We start from the raw sequence: 13,959 nt of genomic DNA on the forward strand, positions 1-13,959 counted from the left end.
TTTTTTATGTTACCTCCAAATTTTTCAAAGATGGAACACACGTGAAATCTACTACTTTCCAAGGGCTTCATAGGTGGTGCTAGTGGTGAAAAATTCACCTGCCAATGCAGGAGACCTTAGGGATGCAGATTCGATCCCTGGGTCAGGAAGATCCCCTGGAGAAGGTAATGGCACCCTACTCCAGTATTCTTGCCTGGAGAGTCCCATGGACAGAGGAGCCTGGTGAGCTATGGTCCATAGGGTCACAAAGAGTGAGACACGGCTGATGTGACTTTGCACTCGCACGCACTTTGCAAATGACAGGTTTTTACACACAACATTGTTCTGCTTTATCTAAAGGGCTTACTTTACAAGCTTAATTTGAGTGTCTGTTCTCTGTCACTGCATGTAATTTCTGGAGACTATTTACATCTTTTTGTTTGTTTTGTGTTTTTTGGTTTGTGGTTTTTGTTTAATTACATCTTTTAATAAGGTATGTTTCGTAGCTCTCAGGGAATTTTCAGCATGTACCAATTATTTCTTAGAAATGGGCAATAAATTATTTGGAAACAAATATACCATCTTTTTCTACTTTGGCTAGAAACCGATTCTCTGAATAATAGACTTTTTTGGGTGTCTGTTAATTGGTAATTTTTGGTATCAGTTGACTCCTGGGATTCTATAAAGTGTAGTTGTTAAAAGATAACTTAATGAAGAATAATTCTTTAAATAGTAGTTGCCTATATTTCATACTGCATTTTTTGTTATTAAGTGTCCCATGATCATTTGTTAACTAAGTCCTTAACTTATCTAATAAATGGGACATTTATGATCAATCAGTCAGTTCATTCTCTCAGTTGTGTCCAACTCTTTGCGACTCCATGGACTGCAGCATGCCAGGCTACCTTGCCCATCACTATCTCCTGGTGCTTACTTAAACTCATGTCCATTGAGTCAGTGATGCTGTCCAACCATCTCATCCATTGTTGTCCCCTTCTCCTCCTGCCTTCAGTCTTTCCCAGCATCAGGGTCTTTTCCAATGAGTCAGCTCTTCACATCAGGTGGCCAAAGTATTGGAGCTTCAGTTGTTCCATGTCCAGGCTAACTGGTGCTTCTTGACCTGTATACAGATTTCTCATGAGGCACACAAGGTGGTCTGGTATTCCCATCTCTTGAAGATTTTTCCAGAGTTTGTTGTGGTCCACACAGTCAAAGGCTTTGGCATAATCAGTAAAACAGAAGTAGATGTTTTTCTTGAACTCTCTTGGTTTTTCTATGATTCATGGGATGTTGGCAATTTGTTGTCTGGTTCCTGTGCCTTTTCTATATCCAGCTTGAGCATCGGGAAGTTCTTGGTTCACATACTTTTGAAACCTTGCTTGGAGAATTTTGAGCATTACTTTGCTAGTGTGTGAGATGACTGCGATTGTGTGGTAGTTTGGGCATTCTTTGTCGTTGCCTTTCTTTGGGATTGGAATGAAAACAGACCTTTTCCAGTCCTGTGGCCATTGCTGAGTTTTTCAGATTTGCTGGCATATTGAGTGCAGCACTTTCACAGCATCATCTTTTAGAATTACAGCTCAACTGAAATTCCAACACATCCACTAGCTTTGTTTGTAGTGATGCTTGCTAAGGCCCACTTGACTTCACAGTCCAGAATGTCTGGCTGTAGGTGAGTGATCACACATCCTGGTTATCTGGGTTATAAAGATCTTTTTTGTATAGTTCTTCTATGTACTCTCTGTATTTTAATAAAAATTCCATTCATATTTAAGTGAACATTCTACATCACTTAACAATGTTAGTTTTTTTTTTTTCTTGCTTTCCTCAGAATAATGATGATATTCAGTCACAGCATGATTTTGTACATATGCTTCAGATCCTTTTATACTGAGTCATCAGGCATCTATTGAATAATTAGTATTTCTTAAAACATTGTTTTAGAATTTTTTTTTACTTTTAAAGTACTTTCAAATCACATACCTTTTTTATTTTTCATTTGTTTTTATTAGTTGGAGGCTAATTACAATATTGTAGTCGTTTCTGCCATACATTGACATGAATCAGCCATGGGTTTACATGTGTTCCCCATCCTGATTCCCCCTCCCACCTCCGTCCGCATCCCATCCCTCTGGGTCATCCCAGTGTACCAGCCCTGAGCACTTGTCTCATGCATCCAACCTGGACTGGCGATCTGTTTCACACTTGATAATATATATGTTGTGATGCTATTCTCTCAGATCATCTCCCCATCACCTTCTCCCATAGAGTCCAAAAGTCTGTTCTATGCATCTATGTCTCTTTTCGGTCTTGCATATAGGGGTATCATTACCATCTTTCTAAATTCCATATATATGCGTTAGTATACTGTATTGGTGTTTATCTTTCTGGCTTACTTCACTCTGTATAATGGGCTCCAGTTTCATCCATCTCATTAGAACTGATTCAAATGAATTCTTTTTAATGGCTGAGTAATATTCCATGGTGTATATGTACCACAGCTTCCTTATCCATTCATCTGCTGATGGGCATCTAGGTTGCTTCCATGTCCTGGCTATTATAAACAGTGTTGCGATGAACATTGGGGTGCACGTGTCTCTTTCAGATCTGGTTTCCTCCGTGTGTATGCCCGGGAGTGGGATTGCTGGGTCATATTCCAGTTCTATTTCCAGTTTTTTAAGGAATCTCCACACTGTTCTCCATACTGGCTGTACTAGTTTGCATTCCCACCAACAGTGTAAGAGGGTTCCCTTTTCTCCACACCCTCTCCAGCATTTATTGCTTGTAGACTTTTGGATAGCAGCCATTCTGACTGGTGTGTAATGGTGCCTCATTGTGGTTTTGATTTGTATTTCTCTGATAATGAGTGATGTTGAGCATCTTTTCATGTGTTTGTTAGCCATCTGTATGTCTTCTTTGGAGAAATGTCTGTTTAGTTCTTTGGCCCATTTTTTTGATTGGGTCATTTATTTTTCTGGAATTGAGCTGCAGGAGTTGCTTGTATATTTTTGATATTAATCCTTTGTTACTTCGTTTGCTATTATTTTCTCCCATTCTGAAGGCTGTCTTAAAAATGTGAAACGCTTCACGAATTTGCATGTCATCCTTGCGCAGGGGCCATGTTAATCTTCTCTGTATCGTTCCAATTTTAGTATATGTGTTGCCAAAGCGAGCACCATACTTTTTTAAGAAATAAAATTTTTTATGAGTATCTTAGTACTTTCAATTCAAGGTAATAATAGTAGGCATTATTTGAAAAACAGTGTAAAATGTTGTGAAATGGTGATGCTGTCCTAACATACCTTTTCAAGAAAATTTTAACATTTCCCCTCTTTTGGCAATCATTTTTATTTTTTTTTTCTTTTTTTTTTTTTATTATTATTATTTTTTTTTTCCAGTGGGTTTTGTCATACATTGATATGAATCAGCCATGGATTTACGTAAATCCATGGCAATCATTTTTAAAACTGTATATTTCCTATTGATCAAGCAGAAGCAGGAAAAATGCACATTTTAATCTTTTCTTTTTGTGTTTTTGAAGTCTAAAGGCGTTTAAATGAATTTTTTTGTGACTTGTAAAGATCTGTCTATAGTTTCCCAACCAGAAGGTAAGGGATGATTTCACTGTTATAAACCTTACATCATCCCCTTTCAGAGTTGGTTGAACTTGATTCTTTTTAAATAATTCTCTATTATGTCAGTGCTGTAAATTGTCATCCCTTACAGTTCTATATATGAGATCTGTGACTCATTTTCTGTGATGATATAGAATTTTCCTAGCCCTTGTACCTCTACATGTCACTGTCCCCAAATCTGGCATTTCACTGCCCTTAGTGCATTTGAGTACACTCAATTTTCTTTCAAACTTACATAAACAAGTTCTCTCGCTTTTTCTGTTTTTTTATTTCTCCATGCTTAGCCACCAACCCTAGGTCAGTTTAACTTAGTATCTGCCAGTCTATTCCTTGGTAATGAGATTGCTGGATGCAAATCACAGCACTATTATATGCATGGGTCCTATTTCATAATTCCTGGTCTCCAAACCCACACTTAGCTCTTTCTGTAGTATTTTTGGAAATGGTAGCTCTTCTTTTTAGAAATTCTAATGAAGATTATTGTTAAAGTATTATATAATTTATGTAAATATTTCATTATCTACTTGGAGGATACTGAATTCTATCATAGGAATACATTTTAGAAAGTTGATGAATAGTTGACCCTGAACATTTAGCGGTTAGGTTTGCCAACCCTGCACCTATAATTTTATAGTTCACTCTCTGTTACCCTGGATGTGTACCAACAGTGAATTGTGTAGTAATATCAGTTCAGTGCAGTTGTGTCCGACTCATGGACTGCAGCATGCCAGGCTTCCCTGTCCATCACCAACTCCCAAAACTTGCTCAAATTCATGTCCATCCAGTCGGTGATGCTATCTGACCATCTCATCCTGTGTCGTGCCCTTCTCCTGCTTTCAGTCTTTTCCAGCATCAGGGTCTTTTCCAAAGAGGCAGTTCTTCAAGTCAGGTGGCCAAAGTATTGGAGCTTCAGCTTCAGCATCAGTCCTTCCAGTGAATAGTCAAGACTGATTTCCTATAGGATTGACTAGTTTAATTTTCTTGACGTCAAAGGGACTCTCAAGAATCTCCTCCAACACCACAGTTCAAAAGCATGAAGCCTTTGGCACTCAGCTTTCTTTATAGTCCAACTCTCACATCCATATATGACTACTGGAAAAACCATAGGTTTGACTAGATGGACCTTTGTTGGCAAAGTAATGTCTCTGCTTTTTCATATGGTGTCTAGATCGGTCATAGCTTTTCTTTCAAGGAGCAGGCGTCTTTTGATTTCATGGCTGCAGTCACCATCTGCAGTGATTTTGTAGCCCAAAAAATAAAGTCTGTCACTGTTTCCATTGTTTCCCTATCTATTTGCCATGAAGTGATGGGACTGGATGCCATGATCTTAGTTTTCTCAATGTTGAGTTTTAAGCCAACTTTTTCACTCTCCTTTTTCACTTTCATCAAGAGGCTCTTTAGTTTCTCTTCACTTTCTGCCATAAGGGTGGTGTACTCTGCATATCTGAGGTTATTGATCGTTTCTCCCTGCAGTCTTGATTCCAGCTTGTTGTGCATCATCCAGTCTGACATTTCACATGCTACAGTCTGCATATGAGTTAAATAAGCAGGATCACAGTATATAGTCTTGATGTGCTCCTTTTCCAATTTGGATCCAGTCCATTGTTAAATGTTCGGTTCTAACTGTTGCTGCTTGACCTGCATACAGGTTTCTCAAGAGGCAGGTAAGGCGGTCTGGTATTCCTATCACTTGAAGACTTTTCTACAGTTTGTTGTAATCCACACATTCAAAGGCTTTGGCGTGGTCAGTGAAGCATAAGTAGATGTTTTTCTGGAACTTGCTTGCTTTTTCTGTGATCTAGTGGATGTTGGCAATTTGATCTCTGGTTTCTGTGCCTCTTCTAAACCAGCTTGAACATCAGAAAGTTCTTAGTTCACATACTGTTGAAGCCTCGCTTGGAGAATTTTGCGCATTTCTTTGTTAGCATGTGAGATGACTGCAATTGTGTGGTAGTTTGGGCATTCTTTGTCATTGCCTTTCTTTGGGATTGGAATGAAAACTGACCTTTTCCAGTCCTGTGGCCACTGCTGAATTTTCCAAATTTCCTGGCATATTGAGTGCAGCACTTTCACAGCATCAACTTTTAAGATTTGAAAATAGCTCAGCTGGAATTCCATCACCTCCACTAGCTTTGTTTGTCTAAGACCCACTTGACTTCTCATTCCAGGATGTCTCGCTGTAGGTGAGTGATCACACCATTGTGGTTATCTGGGTCCTGAAGATCTTTTTGGTTTAGTTCTTCTGTGTATTCTTGTTACCTCTTCTTAATATCGTCTGCTTTTGTTAGGTCCATATCTTTTCTCTTATTTATTGTGCCCTTCTTGGCATGAAATGTTCCCTTGCTATCTCTAATTTTCTTCAAGAGATCTCTAGTCTTTCCCATTCTGTTGTTTTCCTCTATTTCTTTGCATTGATCGCTGAGGGAGGCTTTCTTATCTTTCCTCGCTATTCTTTGAAACTGTGCATTCAAATGGGTATATCTTTCCTTTTCTTCTTTGCTTTTCGCTTCTCTTTTTTTCTTAGCTATTTGTAAGACCTCCTCAGACAACCACTTTGCCTTTTTGCATTTCTTTTTCTTTGGGATGGTCTTCGTCACCGCCTCCTGTACAATGTCAGAAACTCCATCCATCATTCTTCAGGAACTCTTATCAGATCTAATCCCTTGAATCTGTTTCTCACTTCCACTGTATATTGTAAGGGATTTGATTTAGGTCATACCTGAATGGTCTAGTGGTTTTCCCTGCTGTTTTCAATTTAATTCTGAATTTGGCAATAAGAGTTCATGATCTGAGCCATAGTCGGCTCCCGGTCTTGTTTTTGAAGACTATATAGAGCTTCTCCATCTTCAGCTCCAAAGTATATAATCAATCTGATTTCAATATTGACCATCTGGTGATGTCCATGTGTATAGTCGTCTCTTGTGTTGTTGGAAGAGGGTGTTTGCCATGACCAGTGTGGTCTCTTGGACAAGCTCTGTTACCCTTTGCCCTGCTTCATTTTGTACTCCAAGGCTAAACTTCCCAGGCTCTTGACTTCCTACTTTTGGATTCCAGTCTGTTATGATGAAAAGGACATATGTTTTGGGTGTTAGTTCTAGAAGGTCTTTTAGGCCTTCATAGAACCATTCAACTTCTGCTTCTTTGGCATTCGTGGTTGGGGCATAGACTTGGATTACTGTGATGTGGAATGATTTGCCTTGGAAATGAAAAGAGATCATTCTGTTGTTTTTGAAACTGCACCCAAGTACTGCATTTCAGACACTTTTGTTGACTATGAGGGCTACTCCATTTCTTCTAGGGGATTCTTGCCCACAGTAGTAGATATAATGGTCATCTGAATTAAATTTGGATGACTTTAATCATCCTATATTAAAAACTATAGTGTAGTACTATAGTAGTTATTATTGAAAAAATCTGTATATAAGTGGACCTATGCAGTTCCAGCTTGTGTTGTTCAAGGGTCAACTGCAATTGCTACATGAAAACACTGCTCTTATTTTTTACCCTGCTTTCAAATCAAAATGTATCCTTTTATTTATCACTTGAGTTGAAAGTCAACAAACCATGTCAAAATTTTGCCAAAAAATAATTAGTTTATGACACAGATTTTTTTGATTTGCAGAATAGTGACTTCAAAACAAGAAAGCAAAATCATGATTATGATAATTTTATTATAGTTATATAATGTTAATTTTATTATAGTATATTAATATAACATGAAGGGTATATGAGAAGTCTTTGCATTGTTTCTGTAAGTTTTCTTTAAGTATAAAATTATTTCAAGGTAAAAAGTTAAAAAATAAAATAATTTTATATTTAGTTTTTTAAAATAAAATTTTATCGAAATTATTTTTTATTGGGCCTAATTGACTTACAGTGTTAGCTTCAGGTGTACAGCACAGTGATTCAGTTATACGTGTACATGTATCTGTTTTTCAAGTTCTTTTCTCATTTAGGTTATTACAGAATATTTGAGCAGAGTTCCCTTTGCTATATAGTAGTTCCTTCAGTTCAGTTCAGTCACTCAGTTGTGTCTGACTCTTTGCGACCCCATGGACTGTAGCACGCCAGGCCTCCCTGTCCATCAGCAACTCCCAGAGTTTACTCAAAACCATGTCCATTGAGTCAGTGATGCCATCCAACTGTCTCATCCTCTGTCATCCCCTTCTCCTCCCACCTTCAATCTTTCCCAGCATTAGGGTCTTTTCAAATGAGTCAGCTCTTCGCATCAGGTGGCCAAAGTTTTGAAATTTCAGATTCAGCATCCGTCCTTCCAATGAATATTCAGGACTGATCCTTATTGGTTATCAATTTGAAATGTAGTAGTGTGTATGTTAATCCCAAATTCCCAATCTATCCCTATCCCCATCTTTCCTCCACCATAAGCATAAGTTTGTTCTCTTAAGTCTGTGATTCTGTTTCTGTTTTGCAAATAAGTTTGTATCATTTTTTAAGATTCTTCATATTAACAGTATCTTACATTTGTCTTCTGATGTCTGACTTACTTCACTTAGTATGGTAATCTTCAGGTTCATCCATTTTGCTGCAAATGGCATAATTTCATTCTTTTTAATGACTGAGTATATTATATTGTATGTAAGTATCATATCTTCTTTATCCTTTCATCTGTTGATAGACTTTTAGGTTGCTCTCATGTCTTGGATATTGTAAATAGCAGTGCAACGAGCTTTGGGATCTGTGTCTCATTTTGAACCATGGTTTATTTCACATGTATGCCCAGGATTAGGATTGCTAGATCACATGGTAGCTCTATTTTAATTTTTTTTAAAGAACCTCTGGACTGTTCTCCGTAGTCATTGGAGCAGTTTACATTCCCACCAACAGTAGTTGGAGAGTAAACTTCTTATTTGGAATAATTTTAGATTTACAGAAAAATTTTAGAGTAATCCGGGAGAGTTCCTATGTAATCCTCACCTAATTTCTTCTTGGTGTTAGTTTATTAAATAAAAATATCATTTTCAGTGTATGTTTAGGAGCTAAATACATTTCAAGTCTTTATTCTAACTCTATTTAAATATAATCTTTAACATTAATTAGCAATTTTAGTACGTTTTACTTTTGCTTTTATTATGCAGATAATTCATTGACAATTATTATTCATGGTAATATAGTTTAGATATAATCTTGATTAATTGAGAATTTGTTATATTTTACACCATAAGATTTTAAGTTCTGTGGTTATATATGTATTAAAATATTATATGTCTTGATAAATTAAAAATTCCATTTTAGTGATATTTACAAATTTTTCATCCTATACTGCAAATATAAATTTTAATAGGTGCCACTTCATCAGTTTGCCAGCCCATTAGTATGAAAGTTTTAATCTAATTCTATAGAAAGTAAATCAAATAGAATTATATGTTCTTCTCTGGAAATCATGTCACTGTATAATTATCATATTAGTGTACACTGATTTATATAAAATTTTTCTATTAAAAAGTCATATAAAAACTAAATTTCTTGAAGCATGTGTATTTTCTAGTTATCCAAAATCTGGCCATATTTTATACATATTCATTGAGTCTGTCTATATGCAGGCGTTTTCTTGTCATTTTAAAGGACTCAAATATGTCTGTATCCACAATACTTTTGAGTTTCTACTCCCAACTGTCGTTCCCCTCGTGTTTGTTTGAAGTGAAAGTGATAGTCGCTCAGTTATGTCTGACTCTTTGCAACCCCATGGACTTTACAGTTCGAGGAATTCTCCAGGCCGGAATACTAGAGTCGGTAGTATTTTCCAACTTTCCCTTCTCCAGGGGATCTTCCCAACCCTGGGATCAAGCCCAGGTCTCCCACATTGCAGGCAGATTCTTTACCAGCTGAGCCACAGGGAAGCCCTCGTGTTTGTTTAGATCTCTCTTATTCTCCTTTAACATATTACGCTATTCTCAGCAAGTTACTTCATATGCTTCTCAATACATATAACAGAAATCATCAGGTTTCAACTTTTTCACATTCTCTCCTCATTGTCTTCAAATCTGTTTATATAATTTTTATTTTTTAGGTTCTATTCCATTTTCTTTCTCATTCTCTGAAACTGCAAATTATTACCTTTCCACCTTCCCTTCACTACCCCTAGTCTAGGTAGAAGAGTTTATATTCATTATCACTACTGCTTTACCTTCCCTTTTAAGATTTCAACCTTTCTCTCTCTTTGGAAACATTATTTATCTATTTTTTTACAGAAGTCACTGATAATATAATTGCCAAAACCAGAGACCATTTAAAAATAGGAATTCTAATTGACCCACTCAAGGATATTTCATTTGTTGATTACTTCCTCAGTTTTAAAACTTTCTTACATTGGCTTTGAAGATAAATAGCACTCTTTCTTTGTTCTTGTTAACTTTGAACTATCTGTACCCTTTACTGGCTTATCTTTCTCTGTCAGTTTCTTACTGTTGTTTCTAATCTGTAAGTCTTAAAGATTCAAGTACATTAAATTCAAAAAGTGGTAGCTGAAGTACATCATAAACAAAGATGAAATGAAAATATTTGCAACATTTATAAGGCAAAGAATTAATGTTCCTAAAGTTTTAAACAATTCTTACAATTTTGGCAGCATTAAGAAAAGAAAAGCCCAACTGAAAAAGTAAACAAAGGATATGAGAGTAATTCAATTCATATTAGAAGAAATATGAATTGCTATTAAGTAAACCTCAACCCAGTTAACAATAAAAATGCAAGTTAAAATAGAAGTCACCAGATTTGCATATCACTTAGTTGTAAATAATTTGATTAGAATTCAGTGTTGGGAGATTGAAAAGCAAAGGATACTTTTATACTATTTTGTATGGGAGTGAAAACTAGGTATACCTTATTGTGGAGCAATTTGGCAGTATTTTTTAAAATTTTATGTGCACATAATCTTTGATGCAGCAATTCCTAGTTTTGGTATCCTATAGTAGTAGTTAGATATTTAAATAAGGAATACATAAATATATTAAGGCAGTTTTTATAATAAAGTAGACTGAAAACAATATAAACATTCAGCAATAGAGAAATATTAGTCATTATGATATACTATTATCTGTGTATGGAATCCTAATTTTCCAATGGTAAAAAATTATAATACCACTAGCATTTATAGAGTGTCAGTTTTATATTAAAGCTGTATATTTAAGAATCCATTGATAAGGGATTTTACATTTAGATCTGTGATCCATTCTGAAGTATTTTTGTTTACAGGTGAAGAATAGATGGAAATTTTGTATGTAACTATCTAATAATTCTAGCTCTATCTGCTTAAAAACTATTCTTTCTCCAGTGAATTATGTTTCTACCTTTGTCTGATCTGGTTGTCACAGATTTTAGAGTCCAGAGAGAAATTTATCAATTTACGGTTAATTGATTTCTGATAAGAATGTCAAGAAAATCAAACAGAGAAAGAATGGTCTTTTCAACAAATGATGCTGGGGAAGGTACATACAGTACCTTATGAACACTTACCCTGTCTCACACCATATATAAAAATTGTGGTGAGGATGTTGAGCTGGTAGGACTACAAAATGGTGAAGCTGGTTTGGCATATAGTTTCTCAGTTCCTCAAAAGACTAAAGATAGAGTTATCATATGACTCAACATTTCTAGGTATATACCCAAGACAGAAAAAAATATATCATTACATAAAGAGTTGTACATGTATATTCATAGCAGTATTATTCATAAGAGCAAAAAAGTGGGTGAAAACCACATGTCCATCAATTGAGGAATAAATAAACAAGATATGGAGTATCTGTACTATAGAATATTGTCAATAAAAAGAAATGAAATACTTATTCATTCTACAATGTGGCTGAATCTTGAAAACATTGTGCTAAGTGTAAAAAGCCACTCACAAAAGTCCACATGCTTTATGATTCCATTTCTGTGAGATGTCCTAAATATGCATATTTATAGTAACAGAAGATACACTGGTTGTTTCGTAGGATTTGTGGGAATGGGAGTTTAGTGATGGGGAATTGGACTAAGTGATGTGGGATCCTTTTTAGGGTGTTGAAAGTGTTCTGAAATTGATGTGGTGATCCTTGCACAACTCTGAATATACTGTGCTATGTAAAATGCTATTGAATTGTTCACTTTAAATATAAATTGTACATGTGTTGACTGTTCATCAACAAAGATATTGTGTGAAAAGGTACATGTATCCATCAGTCTTTTTAACTCTTTGTATAGAAATTCTTCCCATATGTGACTTTTACTATGGTGCATTGTTCATTTGCAAAGTTTTTATTCATTAACTTATCCAGATTTTTCAAATGTTGTAAAATGTCTCTCATTTGTCAGTATCACTCCCAGTTTCAAGAAAACAGTCTTTTATGTTTTGGAACTCTCACAATGGTGAATATGTGATTTATACAATTATAATTTTCAGTTGAAAGCTCAAATTTCATTATTAAGAATAAATCCTGACAGTTTTTTTTTTTTAATGTGACAGGCTTTCTTTTTTTCATTTTTAAGACTATATCTGCCAAATACTCAAGTTGTAGTAACTGTCATTTGTCTGTCCATCATTATTTAAATTAAAAATAGTTTTCCCTAAAGAAAGCAATTTAGTTCGTGTAGAAACTCAACATCACAAGAGTTTTTCTTGAGGAAACCATTTTATTCAGTCATACTTTTCCAGTTTCTTAAACAGTGCATTTAAAAGATGTGTATTTAAAGGTCAGTGCTTAATAAAAATGATGATTTTTGCTGCTTCAAAAAATTCTTAAATTGGTATCATTTAAAAAAAAATTCCTTCCAGTTTTATTGAAATATAATTGACTTACAGCGCTGAATAAGTTTAATGTGTGCAGCATAGTGATTTGATTCACAAACATCATGAAATGATTACTGCAAAATGTTCAGTGAACATCATCTCATCTAGATACAGAAAGAAAAAAAATCATGTTTTCTTGCGATGAGAACTCTTAGGATTTATTTTCTTGACTTTTATATATAAAAAACAGCAGTGTTAATTATGTTGTACATTAAATCCTTAGTACTCTTATTTATGTTATAACTGCAAGTTTGTACCTGTGACTGCCTTCATCCAATTCCTTCCACCACTCCCCCACCTGTAATAATCACAGATCTAATCTTTTTTTCTATGAGTTAGTTTGTTTTTGAGCAACTAACATAACACTATGTTAGTTTCTGGTGCTCACTTAGTGATTCGATGTATCTGTGCATTACAAAAGGATCACTGTGATGAGAGTAGTTAACATCTGTCACCTTACAGAGGTATTACATTATTGAATACATTACCCATGCTGTTCATTTAATAAATTGGTATCTTTTTAATATGAGCGCAAGGTTGTGAAGAATTCAGTGACTACTGTTCTGTGGCTCCACTTCCTTTATTTATCTCAGATACCAGCAGTTTACCCATCATTTGCAGTTTGCACTTTAAAGCAAATGTCAGCATAGTGAAAAATGCAAATAATATCTTCATATAGTCTGAAACTTGAATTGACTTTGTGAATACCCTGTCATGTTTTCAGGGTCTTCCAGGGGTCTGCAGACTCTTTCAAGAATAGCTAATTTTCAATGCTTTTTCAGTATTCGTGACATTTTGTGGTACTACACACTGGTTTTTCCAATATACCAGTAGATAGTCTACATGAATGTTGTCCTAATTCCATGTGTTGAAATTCACCTTTTTCTAGCTTTCTCACATAGTACTTCATCCTGTGTTCTTACATAGTTTTTCTCTATTAGTAATGTAATCCCCCCTCAGTCATCCAGTTAGAGACTTTATAGTCAGTTTCAACATACACTGTCCTTCATTTGCCATAACTAAACAGTCCTTTGGGGCTTCCCAGGTGGCGCTAGTGGTAAAGAACCCGCATGCTAATGCAGGAGACATAAGAGATCCGGGTTTGATCCCTGACAGGAAATTCCCTGAAGGGGTGGGCAAGGCAACCCACCCTAGTATTCTTGCTTGGAGAATCCCATGGACAGGGGAATCTGGAGTACTACAAGTCCATAGGGTCACAAAGAATCAGACATGACTTCAGTGACTTAGCACACGTGAACTCAAAATCAGTCCCTCATCTTATCTGTTTTGCCTCCAAAAGAACCTTTTTTTATATCTGTGTCCTGCTTTCCTTAGAATTCTTGAGAGTGAGCTCCTTGTCTCTTTTCTGCAGTACTGCATGGCCAGCTAATTGGTCTTCCTATATCCTGTTCATCCTCTTCTTTTTGTCAATAACTGTGAAATGTCTTGGATTTTATACCTCTTGCAGGCTAGCACATTGGTCTGCCACAGCTTCTTAGATGTTGACAGAAGGCAAGAAGCTCCTGGGTCAGAGACAAAGGAATTTTTTTTTTTTTTTTT

The 13,959-nt window shown here is 35.7% G+C and overlaps 1 protein-coding gene and 1 non-coding gene across 7 annotated transcripts in view; one reads left to right on the forward strand and one right to left on the reverse strand.

Moving 5' to 3' along the window:
• Nucleotides 1-13,959, forward strand: part of ADK (adenosine kinase) — a 553,238-nt gene that overhangs the window by 213,860 nt on the left and 325,419 nt on the right. The gene's annotated exons all lie outside the window — the stretch shown is intronic.
• LOC133070849 (U6 spliceosomal RNA) lies at nt 3,049-3,155 on the reverse strand. The gene has a single exon (XR_009696253.1). It is a non-coding gene; the product is annotated as a U6 spliceosomal RNA (small nuclear RNA).

The sequence above is a fragment of the Dama dama genome, chromosome 15 (assembly GCF_033118175.1).
Source record: "Dama dama isolate Ldn47 chromosome 15, ASM3311817v1, whole genome shotgun sequence".
NCBI classification, from domain to species: domain Eukaryota; kingdom Metazoa; phylum Chordata; class Mammalia; order Artiodactyla; family Cervidae; genus Dama; species Dama dama.